Below are 20,225 nucleotides of genomic sequence, written 5' to 3'. Positions count from 1 at the left end.
TTTGTCAAAGAGATCAAAGATTTCTACAGATCTGCTAGCAACAGCCCTCCAGTTGTCATGAGCAGGTGTGTTTTTCCATCAAACCCAACGACAAATTCTTAAAGCTAGTGGAACGGGATTCAAAATAACTCCAGTCTGGCAGTCCCAGAAACCACTAGCCCACAACAGCAGTCTCCACAGGAGATAACTGTTCTTTTAAAAGACCTCTCTTTAAATCCTGAGTGTGAGAGATTCAACTTAAAATTAAGGCAGCTTATGAAAAAATACAAAAGGATTTTTCTCTTGAGCCACCAGAAAAATGTTTCCCCATCCCAAAAGAGAAGCATCTGTATCACACTTCTCAAAGGAAAGGAAGCTGGAAAGGGCTTTACAGTATGTACTGGGTACCTCCTTTTGCTACAGCAAGATGCATCCCCCCCAAAGAGGAGTGACCCAAACCTTGAAAGAGTTTTTTTCATAAGGGGTGAGTGGGAAGCTGGTTTTTGCAGAAGTTAAATCTGTAGAAACACATTCTGTCGTGTCCCCCAAGACGCAAGTCAAGGCTTCGCTGCTGCTGGCAGATGAAATTTAGTCAGATTTTACGTTATTCAAACACAGCCCTGGAACAAGGCTCCTGCCACTTCAAAAACTGAATAGGTAGGAGACGTGCCTCTGTAGCTTGACCATTGGATTCTGACTGAATCTAGGACTAGAGAAGCCATTTCTCTGATGACACCACTTTCCAGCCAACTATTCACATATAGAAATGGCACCGCTTTTTCCTCTTCAACAGTCTGGCACTTCCAGCAAGTGAAAATTAGTGAAACACCAAGCTGGTGCAGATAGTCAGGATTCAATTCTGGCAATCCAAATTCAAAAATTCCTACTTTTTGCTTCCAGAATTGCACACCTCCAGTCTTCCTCAGCAGAAAATTTTGAAGCCTCTAATACCACTTGCGTTACATGCAAGTCTTAGCAGTTGACATGTAATGAAACAGCTGGACGTGGCCTTCCTCAGACAATGGAGGCACGTATTGCAGGAAAGAAATCTGTCAGAACAGGATGTCAGAACAGATACAGGTGCCTGTATCAATGAAACAATTTCCTAGACTTTTTTGTACGGGAAAAACCATAATGTATTAGGACTGAGATAGAGAACTGAAATTAATCCAATAGCAAAATGAGACAAGACTATAAAAGCCACAGATTTCTAGTAACAATAGCTACTGACAGATTTCCAATAAAAACCAATCATCCTCATCTGTTCCGCAATTCAAATCAACAATCAACTTCCCATCTCAGTTTCAGCAATTGGCAGCTTTAGGTTTATACTTATTTCTGGTGGATGTTTTATTGGCATTAGATACTTTTTTTTTTTTTTAAAAGTGAAGCTGTATAGCTATATAAAAGAAAATAAAGACAATGGGTATTAACTCCCTCTAAAGAAGAGTTCACATTCTGTAAAACTAAATCATGTCCGGTGATTGGAGACAAAGACACCTCTTGTATGCACTCTGCTGTCAAATACCTTTACTGAGAGGTTTCAAAGGCTCTTTCTGAGGTCTGCTTCCTATCCTCATCACATAAAATTTGGCAAAAGCCAAATTTACACAGTTCCAAGTACAGGAATGACACTGCATGCACAATGAAATTAAATCAGATGAGCTTTCAATTTGAAGAGAATTGGTCACGTCCCAAAGCACTGCAAATACCAACCAGTCCTCACTGCTGCAAACAGCCCTCTCCTTTCACAAGTTTCTGAAAACAATGCTGCATAAACAGAAAAATCGGCCAGCATCCCAATGCACATTTAACATGTTCTGGCCTAGAGAGCCTTTATCTGGTGGGCTAGCTGTATGTAATTTTTGCTAAAGCTCCATCCATTCCCTATAGAAAATTGATACTAAACTCAGTATCGAAAAACCAAGAAGTCTGCTTTAAGAGAATCTGTCTGACAATATAGTTTAACAGCATTACTTGAATCCCCATTGCTACTCAAGAGACATTGGAAACTCTGTCCTCACATAAACATATCCAGAACTCCCTTTCTGAACTAGCTCTGCAAAGCTACAGGCAGCTTCCTGCCCCATGGAACTGTGAAAAAACCCCACACCCAGTGTGTATCAGCCATGCAACATCCTGTAAATGAAACACACACTTGATGGCAGGATTCAAGAGCAGCACGTTATTTGTCGTAGCTTAGCCTCACTCAGGACCAAGCTACGCAGTCTCTCACTCACTGCCCCCATCCGCCAGTGGAACAGAGAGGAGAATTAGGAAAGAAAAGAAGGCAAAACTCACGGGTTGAGATTAAAAAAAAAAAAGTTTAAAAGAACAACAGAAGAAATTAGTGATGGAAAACAAACAAAATCCAATAACAGAAAAATACATAAGCACGTAATTTACAGTACCATAGCTCACAGTGGATGCTGATGCCCAACTTCCTTCCAAGTAGCAGGAGCCTGTCCCTCAGCACCCTCCTCACTGACATACTGACCCTGGGGTCACGTGGTATTCAATAGCCCTTGGGCTAATTTGGGTAACCTGTCCCAGCTGTTGGCTAATGCATAAACTATCCCAGCTGTGTGCCCCAGCAACGGGTGCCACCAGCTCCAGTTCCCCACCCAGTTAATTTTCAGGTGAAAATTAACTCTATTCTAGCCAGAACCAGGACATTATTAAAACTGAATCATATGCTATGTAATTATAAAGCTAACATGAAGAACAAATTACAAAAAGTGGCTTCCAAAATGTGGGTGCAGATTAAGTCACTGACTTCAGTTCCTTTCTCCTGGGTAAGGCACAAGGAGCCAAAAGCGAGATCGTTCTTCCTCTCTCCCCCCATCCCGACACCGCATTTCCTTCTGCAATCACATTTAAGCAAAAATTTTAAAAACCCAAATAAACGGGAGAATTTAAACCTAATTTGGAAACAAGATTTTTTGCCCTAAATGAGTAAATTAATCCAGCATAGTTTAGCAGCACATAAAGGCAGGACAGGGACAAAATCGCCATTAACAGAGCTCTTTGACTTCCTTTGAAGTTCAGATAATTGGAAAAGGAGCAATTCAAGAATTATAAAATCCTAAAACTGTTCAAATTAACTGAAAAATTAACTTAACGGGATTCTCATCCAAGTCACTCAATGACTTTCAAGCACCCACTGGCACTTTTTTTTTTAACACACACCCAACTGGCATTTCACAGACATTTGCTAGAAAACTCTGTTGAAGTGTCTTATTTAAGGATCTATTACCATTTCAGTATAAACTATGACAGTTACACACTGAGAATTAGCTGCTGAAGTAACATTAAACCAAGACTCAGTAAGCAGAGTATTAATTTATAATTTATTAGAATGTCAACTTCTTACTGCTTCTATAAAATGTTTCAAATTTCACAGGAAAGGAAGAAGTTTGGTTGTAGCTAGATATCTGACATTAAATTTTAACTATGGAAGAGCAAGACAAAAGTAAAACTAAGTAGAAAAACAGGCACTTAGTCAACTCTGGAGGACTAAGTTCTTCACTGCTTTTTTTTTTAATTACGTTTGCTTGAAAATACCAAAATAATAAGACATACTTATAATATTAAATTACTCAGAATTACTTATTTCTGGAAGTCTGTTGAATTAACATTTCTCTCTATAGTTTTACCTCAGTATGAATGCTGACGATGACACAGATTTGGTTGTCCCAACTAAGTCATATTAAATTAAAATGGAACATTCCCAGGTTTTTGGCATGGCATTTTAGGTGGATCCATAAACTGTTTTACACTTAAGGTTAATCAGCTGACAAAGACCAGAGACAGAAGTCTTTACTAAAGGGTATACTAGGAAAATCAGGCACAGAAACGGAGGGCATATCTGCTTCTTTCTCGTCAATAAAAAAATTTCCAGGTGGGTTGTTTTTTTTTTTAAAGGCAGTCTCCTAAAAGTATAAAAATCTAGATTTTGTTCCTTATCTGTTTTTATATTACATATAAGAAACAGGAGAAGATTTTTAAATTCTCCTCTCACCAAGAAGAACCTTGTCTACTTTTAAAAAAGAATTTAATCTTCTTCCCAGGCAAGAAAACAGCAGCATCTGAAGAACAAACACAGAACAATAACACGACAACAACAGAATATTTCTGGAAAGGCATTTCACTTGTTTTAAATACTTCTGTGTGATTAGAAAGGTTGTGGAATGTCTGTATTAGTCTTTTCCTGTATGTTTGAAGGGAGTCCCTCAAACATGCTATTTGTATATTTGAGCTCTACAACTGCTTTAACTCTTCTCTGGTTTACAGGACTCCCGCTTACTTCTCAAGCTTCACCAGCAAGCCCAAAGGCAGCTCAGTTCCCGTAATGACTTGCCCTTCGAGAAACCATAGCAAATAATAATCACAACTGCACATGCAGACTTCCCAAACTGCAGCAACACAAAGTCCTTAAGTTTAATTTGGTCATATTAACTCAAAGTTTGTTCCAGAGAACTACAACATGCTCAACATCCCTTTCCCCTCAAAACATACACCACCTCCCTGGCACCATACCTTAGCTCCCCTTCACCAGACTAAAGGAAAACACTGCCACTAAATCTGATGTCCAAGCCTGGAAGTTCTGAAAGTTAAGTTTCACAACAGTATCTCTCTTGCAGAAAAGGCCCTTCGAGCTCCAGTCCAGGTAGCTACACCTGCTTGTTAATGTCTTCATATCTACATGCTCCCTTTCTATTGCTAACTACATTAAATAAACCGTATCTGGTTTAGTTCTGGTAAAGAATCTGCTACACACATTGCTCACAAAGATAAACTCCCAACATTTCCTAGGCAATTAGGACATATTTAATGTTTCATAACATTTTTATTAAAATGTTTTGAAGACCAATCACTTATCTTTATTCATTCAAATGAAGGTGCTAAGAGCTGTCAAAAAAGCAAAAAACTACGGTAATACCTTACACTGTTCCTCCAATAAATTGCACGCTTAATATTTTATACACAAAGTGAACTGAGGAAATCTGAAGTGTAAATGGAAAGCAATAAGCAATCTCAGCTTCTGAGGTTTCCTTCATTTAAAAAAAGAAACCTCATATTTAGGTACTGATAGAATCAACAAATCCAATTGCTCTTTACCAAATCAAACGTCCCCATTAACCACTTGAGGCAGAACAACAACTTATTTGTAAGAAAGTATTTTAAGTGTTTATAAGTGTCTTGACAATTCTAAAGACAATTGAAATGTCTCTTTCGAAGAAATTGCAAAATTAGCAATTAATCCAATCAGGCCATAATTTGAAGAGGGAAGGGGAAAAAAGGGAAGAAAACTATCTCAGATTCCAGTCAATAGACTTTTTAGAGTTTTGATGAAAAAAGGTTTTTTCCTTCCAAAATTAACAGTATGGCATCATAACCACTGATCTTTCAAGTTTCATTTCTACTTTAAAGCTACATTTAAGAGCTCAACAGGATAAAGTGAAACTTACTTTTGAAAAAAAATTAATCATTCGGTGGGCATTTCAACATCCCAAACTTCTTTCTCGTCCCTGCCACTGCTCTAACAGCAAGCACAGAACAAACCCCTGACACTTCATACGCACACACATTGCACAGTGATCTTACAAGTGAAAGGCTTCAACAGACCTCAAGCAGAAGGGGTGTTACACATAGTAGTACCAAACCTGCTGATCTGGGAGGTACGATAAAAATAGTCAGCTTTTTTTCTGTTTTTTTAATCTTCACCGAGAAGTCAGGTCATTGCATTGTGAGTCACATGATGCGATTTAGAGCTCTGACAGGTCATGGCAAAACAAAAGCAATTTTCTATGGTTTGATTTTAAAAGTGCTAGAGACACGGCTGAGCTTTTTACACAGCAAGCCCACAGAGTGTTGCCTTTCCAAAAGGCATCCAACTCACACAAATCATCATTGTAGACTTCCAGGCTTCTCTTCTCCAGGTGTAATTCCGTGAGAGCAGTGGAGCAAATCTAATTGCCTGCTGCCGCCGAAGTGGCAGTCGCTGGTTTGCTTGGTTCATTTTCTGCCACTGAAGGTCTTGAATCAGCTTGCTGAAATTCTCCTTTTCAACAAGAAGCTGTTAACTGGCTCAGCTGTCTTCTCATCAAAACATATCCTCAAGCTCTCACCGAGCTTACAGCGCTACAACTCATAGTCAGGTAACACCAGCCACACGGAAAAAGCAATAAGGGGGCTTGAGGGTGAGACACGTGAACTGTCAGTCTGGCTCTCAAAATCTGGTGAGAAGTCCAGGCTATGTTGCAATAGATCCACCATCATGTCAGCATTTTGGGTTTTGGGGTAGATGATGAATTGTATACTATCTCTCAAAGATTTGTTTTGGTACTGTCAAGACTAGACTTCATTAAGAGTCAAATCTATCCTATGCTTTTAAACAGAAAAAAAAAAAAAAAAGTGATGTACCACTGCAAAGAAAGTACGTAAGAAGCAAGGGAAATAGAGTTCACTAGAAAAACAGAATAAACTATCCTGAGCTCTTACTAATGACTAGTATATGCCCATACAAGCTCAGTTTGTACCGCTGCTAACCCACAGGGATGTCCTTTAATTGCTCTGCTGTTCCACGTTGCAGCACAAGGCTGACCACTTGGTACAACTGCAGCAAAACAGGCTTTGCTCTCCACTCTACTCAGCTGCCATTCTTTGGGGGTTTTGGCACAAAAGCTAGTGATCTGTAGCATAAATAAAGAATAATAATAATTTTTTTAAAGTATTGACTCTAAAACTCTTACTTATGCTTGACATTTTTAAAACAATCAAAGCATACTTTGCCATGCCCTGTTCTTGACTCTCTCTTTAGGCAAACCCAAAAAACCAATCTTTTTGGTATTAAGATACAGATGAAATCCATTTTTTCTTGCACATGCATTGCTGTGTCTTATCTCAGAGAGAGAAGGAAAAAAAAAAAGTAGATAGAAATATGTGAACTATCATGCCATATCACAAAAGACTTTTAATTTGGCTTAAACTCTGTTTCTAAAAATGAAACAGCTTATAAATGTAACAATAAGCCATTTAATATACAACTCAAGAAACATGGGGCATATGTGCAAAGCTATTAAATATTCCATATCCGATGTTTTTCCAATATAAGAAAACGCACAGATCTTAAGGTGTTCCCTTTTTCCTTTTTTTGATTATCAAGCACAACAAACCTACTGTACTTACTAATCCACAAGAACCAGTGTCTTTGAAATGCTTTCAAGCCTTTGTTTTGTACGATGCAAGGAAAATCCTTGGTCTCTAGCAACAGAGACTTCCTACCACAGCAGCAGCATTCTTCTCCAAGTCAGACAGCGCTGCCCACAGCACTGTGTTCTCCATCCCACTCTTCTCTATTTTTTGACTATATCTCTTCCATCTCTTAGTAAAAAGAAAAGCCCCAAAGAGTCCTATATTAAGGAGGGCGATCCTTAAGTACATTAAGGATTCATTCACAATCAGTTTGAAATTCTAAACCAATTATAGCCTTGTACTAGCCAAGGCTCTGAGATGACACCTGTGGATAAGAGTTCTTTTGGCTTAACTTTTCCCAAAAAAAATCAACACAGATTAGAGATCAAACAGAAAAATAAAATAAAAAAAAAACATAACCACAAACTTGTAAAGCATCTTTTAGCTATTTACCAGCAGTAGCACAGAAGTAGTCAAGTTGGAAATGATCATAAAGGATTTTTTAAAATGACTGTTGCTGCTTACACACTGGAGCAGATATCTCCACAATCTTTACAATTCCAGAAGCAAGTGTTTTTTCTCAACTTGCAATTTAATTTAGTGAATGTAATTATATATTAATGATGATGTTGAAAGGAAATTATTTGGCATATAATTTCATATCTACTGCCCTTAAGATTTTGAACACAAAATGCAAACACATTTAATAATGTAATGTTTCATTTTACTGCAGCAGGAGCAAAGGCTATTTTAAATATTTTGCCCCATCATGAACTTAATTTGAGGGGGAAAAAAAAAAAAAACAAACCACCCAGTTAAAGGGAAAAATAATGCCATTAAATGAATAAAATAATTTATTTTAGAGAGACGGAACTAGAGTAGCTTTTCCTATAGTTTCCATTTGTCAGTGGAATTAGAACAATCATTGTGACAATCCAGAGTTGGGCAGAGAGGACAGTTTGAATTATTTGCTGGGAAAAATTAAAGCTTCACAAGGGCATGGGGGCAAAGGGGAAGGGGGAGGCAGGTAAATCAAACTAATCTAAAGAAGAGGATCACAGCAGAATGTCAGTTATTTATTCTAACCATAGGGGTATCCTAAGATTTTCAAGACATTTGGATAATTTTCAGTAGTCATAAGCAAAAAATCAGTATCTGAAAACCACAAACTGTTTCCACTGAGGGTGTCTTTGCATTTCAATCTCTGAATAGACAGATGTTGTATCTGTCAAAGAGGCATCATTCAACAAAGGATCATCAGAAACTCTGAAAACTATTCCAGGCCAATTACTGGGATTACATAAAGCTGGTAAAGTCTCCTGACAGCCAAAACAGAGGTAATAAATGAAAATTCCAGAAGATCAGGCAGAAGCTTCTCTTTCTAAATTCCCTGCCAATGAATAAAAGCCAGTTTGGAAACTTTCTCCTCACTAAGCTGAGGGTCGGTAAGGATGGCTGGTGGCAGTGGAAGGGTCTCAAGTGAAAAACCTAGTTTCTTAGCTTTCAAATTAGGCAAGAATGTTTATGCAAATAAACAGATTGGGTTAGAAATCCTGACATCATTTTACCAAACCTCTGCCGGTTCCATTCTGCTAAGTCACTTCCAAGACATTTAAAAACACTCAGAGCAGCCTAGAAACCATAGACAACATCAGCTTCTTTTCAAAGAAGGGGGGGGAACAACACAAAAACAAATAGAACAGAAATCCCCAAACAGCCCACATGTATCCAACACACCCTTCCAGCATGCCCACCCGGAAATTGCCAACACAGGGACATCATTTTTACAGATAAGCCAGGCTTCTGTCTGATAAGAAAGGGAGCGACGCTGTAACCAGGACTAGGTACTGACAATGTATGGGTATTCGACTGTTTTACAGATTTTACTAAATTGATAGTCTTGTTCTTTTGACACTTGTCTGAGATAATCCTTGCAGAATATTAATTTACCTGAATTTTGTATTGTTTTCAACATCTTTATTGATCACATTGTTTTCCCAGACTCTTATCAGCTGAAAATATTAGCCAGCAGTAACACAAAATCCCTGATCTTGAGCAAGAGGAAATATTATTACTGACTGCCTACAGGTCCTTGTGAGAGCCTAGACCATATTTTCAGCTACTTTTCTACAAAGTGATTTGACATCCCATATATTATTCTTATTTACTTCTGATTACAATCACATACTTCTTCAATCTTATGGCAGGAATGGCCACTTTAAACTGAAACTTTAAGCTACAATAAAAGTTAAACTGTTTTTTTAATATTGTCCAATAACATCACTCAGGTAAATCTAGGATGACAATTTTAGAAAGAATGAAAAGCATACTGCTTATATCTTCAGCTGGAATACTACATTATTCTTTCAGACAGAATACTGAGATTAAGCCTGTTGCTTGGATTAATTAAAAACTATTCAAACTCAAGCAAGGATTATTTCAAAGCTTTTCACAGCAGATGTCTCGCCTCTGGCAGAAGCAAAAAGTAAAACATCCTCGTTTCAGCAAATGTGAGAGGTTAAAAACCTTACTGAAGTACAGAAAAGGCAGGACTGATGAATGATTATATTTATCACGAAAATCAATAGTGGAACAAATAAAGTAGAAAATGCCTAAGACAAATGCTTGCATTGTCAGTAGCAGCATATTCCTACAAGTTTACTGTCTTAAGATGGCACAGAAGGCATCAGCTACCACTGAGGCTCCATTCGTGGTGGATCCTTCAAGTGCGTGATACACTTGGGGTAAGACTCCAGAAACAACATCAAAGCAAGGCCTTAATTACAGAATCTGAGGCACAGTGTTTAAGCAGTCTGACTGGGGACACCCAAAAAACTCTGGAATTCAACTCCAATGGAAGAAAATTTAACCCCATATTGATTGAAAGGATGATTAAAGGTATCAACCATAAGAGCTGTACCCGAAGTCTTTTGTTTCTTAACTTAAAAAGCAGTCAAATATCAGTATGCAACACTATTTTTTAGTGCTATACTAGTAATTTAATCCTAAAACAAGAGTTTAAATCCTAGCTTTTTGCTTGGTCTAGTCTCACATTTAGCTATCACATCATTTCCCACTGAGTTCATTTACAATGCAGAGTCTGTTGCTCAGGTACTGGTTTTAACAAATCCATAGGCACGTGAGCTCACTATAACCCCCCTCCATGTGTCTCAGACCTCCCCACTTACTGAAGAACATTCCTCACTCAGCTGTCCACAAGCTGGCACATGAGCTTAACTTCAGGAAAATGAATTACACACGTCCCCACACACGCGTAAATAAAATGAAGAAATTTCAGATTTACAGTGCTGCCTTCAAACCCTCTCCCCCAGCTCAGGGAGAATTAAAAAGGACTTCAAAGCAGCCTGAGTTCCAATTAAAACACTGTGACCACCCGGGGGACACAAAAATATTCCTCTGATTAGTGAGATGCGCTCTTTGAACTGTTTAGCTAAAAAAAAAGCTTTCAGAACTTTAAACAAATGTAGTAATTCTCTCTCATACTTTTTTTTTTTTTTTTAAGTTTCCAAAAATTTAATATTCAAAGTGAAGGACAAATAACATTTCAGATGGAAAGTTTTATGGAAGCCCATTAACACATCAGCTCTAGGCACCTACTAACACACAAGACACACCAAGACCTAAACATTGCAGACGCAATACAAAACAGATGACACAAGTCATTAGGATAGAAGAACCCAAAGACTGTCACTGCTATAGTGGTGCTGGCACCCCAGTATTACAGAAAGACAGTACGAAATCCCCATCTCACCAACCCTCAGAACTCATCTGCCCTATCCCCGAAGGGCAGAGCACATCAACCCCACCTAATTCTGAAATTCTGCTTTCTTTCCTTAACATCCAAATATCCCAAGCTGCAGATGTAAAGCACCTCATATCCAAGTCCTTTGCCACACCTTGACAATAAAACAGTTGCCCTCAGCCTTAGCAATAAGCATAGATTTAAATAAAAAGTTCTCCCTAGGCTTCCCACCTAAAAAAAAAAAAAAAAAAAAAAAAAAAAAAAAAAAAAAACCACCAAAAAAAAAAACCAACCCAAAACCAAAAAACCCAACTCACCCCACCCTCTCCATGTCTCATTCCCAAAACCAGAGTTGGATTACACACTCCAAAAGCTTTAACATCAAGAAGAATGATGAACATTAAGAGCAAATGCTGGGAAAATAACTGAGTCTTAGAGCATGCCAAAGTAGTCAGAGCTAAGTGGATATAATAAACCTGCCTGTGAAAGCCAAACCCCAATAACCATCTGCATAAATAATGAATAATTCATGTCTGAAGGAAATAGAAGCAGACTTTAAGACTTGTTCATAGAAACTGGAATTGCTACAGTGTAATCGCATTAAAGATGTAAACAGTGGCATTTCAGCAATTACTGTTCTCGTTTTGCCAGCTCGCTCTCACAAACCAGTACATCAGCTGAGCTGCCTGCACCAAGCACAGGGTTCAGAGCAGCCAAAAGCAATTGTGTCTTTGCCACAGGCTCCTGTGACTGGGATTAAGATAGGGAACGAACTGCTGTCAAAAGCACTTTGACACCATCTTGGCTTACTGCTGTCATCATGTTAGAGTCACTTTCAATGCCTGAAGCTACCAAGAGAGGTACTAATAAAATCAGATGATAAGCAGTTTCTAAAATCTGAAATATATTCACAGGAGAGAAAGATCTCCTATTTTCTCCATTAAAATAAATAAACAAACATCCCTGCTTCACATCACTTTTGCATCATTCCTTGCATGCATATTTAACTACAAGATCTTATGTCATCACGCTGTACGATACGGCACACAGACCTACCCACAAGCAGTTACTACTTCTTTGGTGAAGGGATGGTACAGAATCAAGCAGACAACAATAAGAAGTTAAAAACCATCCTTCTGGAAGTCTTCACAATGTCTACCCCACTGGAGATCTCCTCCTCCTAGCTCCTCCAGCATCCACAGCTTCCTGATTCTGCTCCCTTGCTGCTGTGACTGCAGAACAGCTCCAGGCTTGAGGAAAACGCACACCAGATGGTACTAACTCCTCAGATTCCACTTGAGCTTGATCGGGAAGATACTGCAAAGGGAGACCTATTTACAAAATAAGTATCATAGAACTGGGATGCTAAAGGTGTCTACTTTGGACAATAGTTCAGTGAGCAAGCACAAATTAAAGCCGCAGACATTAAATCACAAAACAATTTCAAGTCACTGGTGCAGAGCTACCTCAGTTAGCTTCTTTCTTCCTAATCTTATCCGAATTCTTAAGTTTTCCTGTTGTGTTACAAAGAAAATTTTTAATTTACTTCCATCATTCTGGTTTATAACTTGAGCATTTGCCAGCTAAAAGTATTTTCCAATCTCAGCTCAACCCTCTTTCCTCTGAACCACAGCTTCCCTCATAAAACTCCCCACTTCAGAAGCATCTCAAAGAACCAGAGCCAGCATTACGCATGTCTCGTTCAACCCAATACCTCCAGTGTGTTTTGTACACAACCTTTGCAAAGACGAGACGAAAATGAAAACACAAAGGCATATGGAAAACAAGTCCCTCTCCTCAAAAGTAACTTTGCAAACGCAAATGCTTACAGAACACTTGGTCACGCACTGAGCATTTACTCTTTCCAGAGTCATGTAGCAAGTCCAGGATTTCTGAGTTGGCAAAACATCTTTTTTTCTATCACGTTTACTATAATTTTTTTGACAAGAAAAAAAAAATCTGCACACAGTGTATGACAGAGAGAAGACACTCTTAAAATTTTGTAACTAATGGTTATGCAGTGCAAAGAGCTTTTTGTAACCCTGGATAAGAGGATGACTGACCAAAAAAAAAGAAGGTACATCTTTAAGTTCTACCTTTCGTGTAAGAAGATGAACTTTACAAAGAAAGGTTCAACAGTATGAACCTCCACGTGAAACCACTACCTCCCTGCCCAGGCATCTTGCTGCTCTCTGCACCTGCTTAAAAAAGCTGAAGTCAGACAAGCAGATACATCCTCCACTAGCACGCCTTTTTCCAGAGAATCACTTCCAAAATCCTGAGCGAATGGGCACAATTACTGTAGTGAGAAATTCAAATATATCCTACAAAGAAACTTTTTGCTTCAAACCCAGGGGAGGACATGAACAATCACAAATCCCATGTGCACGTTCCCCACAGTCTGTAAAACTAACCATTTTTTATCAGGCTTAAAACAAATGCTCAAACATACAGCTTCTCAGAAAGAAGAAACAAGAGCTGCCTGCTGATTTTGTATCAGGGCTACCTCAGAAAAGAAGGGGAAGAACATAATAGTTGAAACAAATTCTGCCCCCTCCGCCCCCCCACATCCTCCCTCCCTTCAGAAAGCATAAAGGGTTTAAATACATGAAACCAGCTCAACTGCAGAGTTACCCTCTGAAAGGCCATCAATTACCTAAATTGGGCTCTGTGGCAGAGAGGAATAAAAATGAGGCAGGGTCAAACCAGCTCTGGAATTAATCTGGGGGGAAGAGAGTATATTTCAAAAGGGAGGGGGTTTTATTCTCGCCTTCTCTCCTCCTACCTCACTCTCCAGTAATCGTCATGGCCCAAAGAGACAGCAGAAGAGGATTTCATTAATAAATTTATTTCAACTTTCTTTTCAATGGTGCTAAAAATGTATGCAAATCCATTCATAATTAGGTTTAAAAATTCCATTTCATGGGATAATCAGACTTCAAAAAACTCAATTTTAGTTTTAATCAGATTTTAACAAGGATATTAAGTCTATTTCGCTCAGAAGAGGGAGAAACGGTGAATTTAACACAAAATATATTCAAGCTTAGCCCTGGGAGATAATTAAATAAAATTAATTTGGCAAGGGTTGTCTGTAAATGGAAACACTCCAGACAGTAGAGCACGTTTCTGAAGGAAACAAAAGCAGTTCATTACTGTACAAACAGATACAAAGCTTATTGTTCAGATAGAAGGGAACTGCAGCTCTTCCACAACAGCAAGACAGCCTGGGCCCTCAAGCTGCCTCTGACAAACGCAGCAGATCGTGGAGGAGGAGATGGTAGTTGGTTCCTTCTCATTTCAGCTAAGTCCCTTAAACTGCCCTAGCACAGCAAGGAGGGAAAACGCAGGGGACAGCATATACCAACCTAACGATTCCAAATTATCAAGAAGAGAAAAGGATAAGAAACAAGCTAGTGAGAGACAGCTCTTTAAAACTACAAAAACCCATGTCCAATTTAAGGCCATCAGCAAGATTCTTGTCAGATACAATTCCATCAAATTCGATGCAGTGATTTAGTCCCTAGACCGTAGATCTGAATCCCAATTTAATTCCAAAAGCATCCTGTTCTCCCTGACAAAAGCCATGGACTGGTATGGATGCTAGAACTTTGGGAACTGTCCTTCTGATGTTTCAATTCTGAAGGGCCAAATAAATATTTTGTTGCCCTTACAATCTTCCACACAAAAGTGAAGTTCTCCCAACACTGTATGTTACCAGATTTGTCTGACACTTAATTAGTAACATCCCACAGTACTAGAGACTGTCCATGAAAGTCACTTCTGGCAAATACTTAACCAACACACATCATGAAAACATAAAACAGAACGGCTGACACCAAAGCAAAGCTAAGAGTTCAATTTGTATCCTCCAAATTCTCCTGACCTCGGCACACCAGCATTGAAAAGAACAGTACAGGATCAAGAAACAGACAAATATTTTAGAAAAAAAAAAGCTATTTTAAATATGTAATTACAGTCAAAAGGCTGACATTGACAAATAGTATGTTCGTCTTTAGCAGCTATCATAAGTCATATATATACAGGAGCACATGCATTTTCCAATATCTGTGTCTGCTCAACTGGAAAAAAAAAAATTCAGAGCACTTTTTCACTCTTCCTCTCTACTCGCCTTCCAAATATATCAGTTATTACAACGTGCCAATTGCATTTCCCCTTGCCAGCTACTTGCAGACAGGTAAGTTGATAGGTGTTCTGTCACCTTGACAAGTGGGCCAGCTATCCAGAAGGCAGATGATGTCTTTGCCAAAGTCACACTGGAAACCATCAGGCCTAAATGAAAGGCTTGTCACAAAATAGGCTTGATGCTATCAACCTTGGCTGCTACATTTGCAGAAAACCACCCGAAGCCACAAAGCTTTAACTCAGGGAATACAAAGAGCACACAGTCAGAAATGTTATTTGCAAATGTACTAGCAAAACTGAGTAAAAAAATTCATAACTAGGTTAAAGCATCACGTTCTGAACTGAACCAAGAGCAGAGCTGTGAAGTATCACCAAAAACTGTCCAAGCTAAGTAATTGAGGATACCGATACTGAACACATTCCAAAGTCAGATACCCTAATTCTGTCTTTCTTAGAAAAGTTAGTAGCATTTCAAGCCCTCACTGAATGGTTTCTGGTGTACCACAGAGAGAACTATTGTTTCATTAAAGCAGAAAATAAATTAACTTGGTCAGCACGATGTAACTCAGGAACACCCAGAATTTTATATTTCTTTCTACCCAAAAGATTGATCATCCTTTCACTACACTGAAAGAGAGTTTAAGCAAGTAATGAGAATTCAAAAGCAATTCCAGCAAGAACAACTTGTGCTAGAAAATGGTTCTTGCAATAGTTGCCCATTACTCCCCGCAAAGAGGCATAGCGATTGTTAACTTCGCTGAGGAGAGAGTTGAGAATAACAGACACAGGGAGCAGGTGAGGACTGAATCAAAGAGGTACCAGAAAAGGAGAGAAGAGATGCTCAAGATCTCAAGTAAATAAATTTCTGGAAAAGACAAAACTGCACCTACGTTGGAAGGTTAGGCTCTCTGACAGATCCTATTTCTGTTCATAGCAAGAGGCAGTACAAGTTGAGAGCTTCAGTGTGCAGAGGTTTCTAACGCACTATTCCAAAATGTATCATCTTCTTACAAGAATGCCATTCTGCAACAGACATTACTTCATTACAAGAAACATTTTGCTGCCAGGTGATGAGCAAAGTAAGTGTAGAACACATTTTAGTTCATCAGCAGCCACTAGGGAAAACGGCTAGGACACCTCTCCTACGAGGACAGGCTGAGAGAATTGGAGCTGTTCAGCCTGGAGAAGGCTTCAGAGAGACCTTATAGCGGCCCTCCAGTACCTAAATGGAGCCTATGGGAAAGACGGGGAGAAACTCTTTAGCAGGGCCTGTTGTGATAGGACAAGGGATAATGGTTTCAAAACAGAGGGAGGTAGATTCAGATTGGACATAAGGAAAAAGTTTTTTTACAATAACGGAGATGAAACACTGGCCCAGGTTGCCCAGAGAGGTGGTGGATGCCTCATCCCTGGAAACATTCAAGGCCAGGTTGGACTGGACTCTGAGCAACCTGATCCAGTTGAAGATGTTCCTACTCCTTGCAGGGGGGTTGGATTAGACAACCTTTAAAGGTCACTTTCAACCCAAACTATTCTGTGATTCTATGTTTTATCTTCTTTCTGCTGAAAAGGTGTGGCTCCATTTTCTACATTCCGTTCTAACCCTACAGAAAGCTCCATGCTGATGAGAGTTAAACTTTCACTCTAAAATTCTGGTTCATGTCTTGCACGTTTCTCTGGATTTTCCCATCTAGACCAGAATACCACTGTCTCTGACACTGGACTGGAGATGGATTAGTAAATAATCCAATCCAACATGGCAATTTCTGTGCTATAAGTTATTTTGAAGTAACAAACAACACTTACGTAATCACAGCTAGTTCAGGAGAACCTTGAGGCGCTTACCACATTAATCTTTTAACTCACTAACATTTCAAGTTCACTATGCCCTTTAAGAGATATTTGAAAATATTGTGCAATGCTTTTGCTACTACAAGACACATTCATTTTTTTCTCTCCAAACAATGTAGGCACAAAGTTATACTGACAAGCATATTCCCTCTAAAAACATAGCTTGTGAGGAAAGAAAATATAGCCCAGGTGCTTTGGTCAAAGATATTCACTGGCAAAGAGGTCCCAAGGGAGGAAAGACTAAAGCTTAAGGACAAGACTTACATAATAGTATCACAAGGCATTTAAGCTAGCTTGTCAGAGCTTTTAGCATTTTAAAGATGCTAAAAAACTGAAGCAGTTTAATGTTCATACATAGCCAATTTTCTCCCCTCCCATCTTGATGTTGCTATGCTAGCTACCCTATTAAGTACAATTAAAATTGAAAATTAAACCTTTCCTGGCTGATCCAGCAGAGAACTCCTCCCTGTGCAGATGACAAACCAAAGACAAATGATTAAAGTAGCACTTTGGTAGTTACCATCAGAAGTATGAATCCTTGCTCTGGGCATTGATGAGGTTAAGTACTAACCAGGAGTGAATAATTTTCAAAATGCCATCAAGATAACCTACACCAAATAGGCTCAGAAAAGCTTCTTAGATGATACAAATCATATTTTGGTCTTATCTATGCTGGCAGATAAACCCTTCTTAATAATTCAGTGCATTTTTCAGCAAACTGCTTATTTCTCTCGCTTCCGGTCCCTGTCCACAGTTGTTCTGTGTGGGTAGAAAGATGAGTCTACTCTTATTCACTAAACTCTCTCTTTCCCAGCTGCAGTTTTCAGAACCCTGAAACAATCCTTGCTACTCCATACTAAAAAATACTGCTCTACTCTTCCTATTCTTGAGCCCATTCCCTTGCTTACAGATTGGAACACATGCATTCACATAAAAGTGGGACTGAAAAAGATCTTTTAGTTTAGGTCCTGTCTAGTCCCTTGCTATTGTGACCTCAAGTCATCTCTTCCATAACCTTGTGGAGCTTCAACTTAGCAGTAATTTGTGTACTTTTGACTCCACGGGAAGCTGCATCAGAATTCAGTCTAAAAGTTAAAATCTTCTAGCTGTATTCATGACAGGGTTAGAGATTTGATTTAAAAGCCAATGCTAGCCTTTAGTACAGATGGCTAGTATTGATCCCTCTTAGCTCTCCTCCCCTCCGTCCATGTATTTCTTGGCATCTCCTTCCAGCCTTTGCTACAGGAGGCCAGTCCTTCCATTCACCACTGATTGAGGGTGCTCTCAGGCTCCTACCAGCAATCCTTTTCTACATTTAGTTCTCGCTATCTTCCTCCACAGCGGTGATCAGACTCTGAGAAGCATCTCCCAGGCCATCTACAGAGGCACTTGAACACTTTCACCTCCACGGTAGTTTTTCTCCTGGGTGCATCCTATGTGTGCAAATTAACAGCCATCCTGTTGTAAAGAAGTACATAGACTTTCTTCTAGTCCTTTCCACTGCGTGTGCCACATTTACAAAAGAATTTGTACTCAGCTCCCAATTCCATGGAGCCGTGTGTTTTGTTTCACTCTATTTTGTCACACTTCTTTACTCCAGTCCTTAGGGTCACTCAGTTTTGCATATCCAGCTTTTGTGTACTTGTGAATCCTCTCAATCATTAGCCAAGTTTTATCAGCACACACCAAATTTTTACACCAAAACTATGAATAGAAATACTAAATAAAATAGATCCTAAGGCTAATCTCTAAGGAATTCTCCTTATCCTTGCATTTTCCTTTCAACAATACTAAATCTATCCCTGCTTACACAATTCCTTATACACCCTAGAATTCTTCTGCTAACTTCCATCTTCTCCCACATTGTTTATACTTTCCCAAGTGGCTCTCTTGATCAAACGTTTCAGTGACGTTCAAATAAATAATATCTATTGTTTTATTTGGTAAGATAATAAAATCTCTAGATAAAGAAAGTTGTTATATTAGTCTGACACAATCCATCTTGGTACTCCTCAATCCAATGAAGAAGGGAGATTCCTTGCCCTGTAGGTGAAGGCCATGCCCACCAGTACAAGGGAGCACCACAATCCAGGAGTCTGAAAACTTACTGAAGCATTTTGGTTTGCTTCCGTTTAGAAAAGGAGTGTGTGTTTTGAGAAGGTTTTTGAAAAAGGAATTGCTACTCTAAAAGAAAATCATCCTCAATAAGCATATACAGAATCCATTTTTACATTTTTGTTTAAAAGCTTCCCCGCAAAAACAAAACTCTGGGGATAAATGAGGTACAATACATTGCACAGCTAAGGGAGCGGGAAAGCATAGCACGTTGACAGCCCCAGCAGAAAATTTAGAACTGAAATACTGAAAGATGCTAAAATGGAAACGGAAAGGTAAAATTAAAAATGAGCTAGAGATTATAGTGGTTATTGGGTTTGTGGAAATGAACAAATGAGAGTCTGAACAAAAAATAAGCACAAGCATGTGAGCTCTCTGACAGCAGCAAACCATCCTCTCGCTGATTAGTCTCTGCTATTTAAATGATAATTTCACTTTAAGGCAAACAGGATTGCTTAATGTAAGGAAAGTGGCTCTTTATGGAAGTGTCTGTATTTTTGAAAGCTTCTTCACAGCACAGCAAGCACCCAAGTTCAAGCCATGAACACATACCATGGGTCACTACATGCTGGAAGAAAGCAAGCTTTTACCCAACTGTTTTTAACAGCATCTCAAACACTACTTGCAAGAAATATGGCAGCATCAAAAAATGAACTGTCTGACTGGGGAGTCCCCCATGGCAGACAAATCAGCTGCTACGCAGAAGACAACACCAACGCACATTTCTAAAACCACTCCTGCTCCTAGCGGAAAGAGAGCTTTAAGTATATTGGCTTGGGAAATGCGCCCTATATTCAAGCTGGGACAATGCACTATATCCTGATAAAAAGAGAGAAATGGAAAATAGTTATATTTTCCACTAAAAGAAAGGGTCCATCGGCATCTTCACTTCCAAAATAAAGTTCTTAATCTCCTTGTAAGAATCGTCCATCTTTTCTTTGATTTCATTATTCTCCATACAGTTCCTGTAGGTGAGCAACCAAAGTTCCTCAAATTATTCCTCAACAAAGATGGACAGTGTGCTAAGCTACTTTTCAATAGTTCTCTCCATCTCCAGAATGCTAGATCTGTGATCCTGGAAGGACAGTTTCTTTAACTGTTCCCAGAGCTTTGAAATGCAAAGCAAGGACAGATATATTTTTGATGTGAGCTTGCTTACTTCTTACTCTGATTCTCT

At 39.0% G+C, this 20,225-nt stretch overlaps 1 protein-coding gene across 1 annotated transcript in view; it reads right to left on the bottom strand.

The window, feature by feature from the left end:
• Positions 1-20,225, bottom strand: part of MAD1L1 (mitotic arrest deficient 1 like 1) — a 366,820-nt gene that overhangs the window by 327,855 nt on the left and 18,740 nt on the right. The gene's annotated exons all lie outside the window — the stretch shown is intronic.

This window comes from Chlamydotis macqueenii, chromosome 15, assembly GCF_036417535.1.
Source record: "Chlamydotis macqueenii isolate bChlMac1 chromosome 15, bChlMac1.mat, whole genome shotgun sequence".
In the NCBI taxonomy this organism is placed as follows: Eukaryota; Metazoa; Chordata; class Aves; order Otidiformes; family Otididae; genus Chlamydotis; species Chlamydotis macqueenii.
The sequence above is the reverse complement of the archived record's forward strand: the minus strand, read 5'-3'. Positions and strand labels throughout refer to the sequence as shown.